We start from the raw sequence: 746 nt of genomic DNA on the forward strand, positions 1-746 counted from the left end.
TAAAATATTGCCAGCTACTTGTGTGTCATTCCTTCTACCTGTCAGAAACCAGAAGCTCATCAGAAAACTTCATGACACAAAAGTCAGTTGGGCAACTAGTGTTGGACTCACAAAAAGATTAATTCTGTTTGGGGAGGAGATGAAAGCATTCTCCTCCTCTTGGGAGATGATGGGATTCTGTTACTGAAGAGTGTATATGCTAATGTTTTATTGAGCTTGTTTGCATCCTAAGCCCTCACATTTGCAAAATGTTTTAATAATGATACTATGATACGACTGAATTTATCAGGTAGAATTGACTGAAGGAGTATTTTCCATCTTAGAGGCCATCTGAAACCTGGGCTTTAGAGAAGGATGCATCTTAAATTATAAAAATAAAATTCATATTATGCCATAGTCCCTGGTCATGATCCCATTTCCATGAACAGCCTATTCTATTGTCCCCAGGCTTTCAAACTAATTTATATAGTTTAGAGAGAGTAGAAGGAGTGAATAAGTAATATACTCAGGGCAGAAAGAAGAGAAAGAAGCAGAGGGAAGGGAGGAGGGAGAAGGACTTGGTGTGCTCAGGAAACAGAAGACTGCAATTCAACTTCTCTTTTCAGATGGTTAACCTTGAGCACAGTTTCCAAAGCTCCTAGGACTCTCCTAATTCTCCATCTTCATTTGTTACTTGTAAGTCCTGAACATAGAATTGCACATTGTTTGACCAGAAACTGATTCAAGGAGGGAGGGAGGGAGGGAGG

Source organism: Mus pahari, chromosome 7, assembly GCF_900095145.1.
Source record: "Mus pahari chromosome 7, PAHARI_EIJ_v1.1, whole genome shotgun sequence".
NCBI classification, from domain to species: Eukaryota; Metazoa; Chordata; class Mammalia; order Rodentia; family Muridae; genus Mus; species Mus pahari.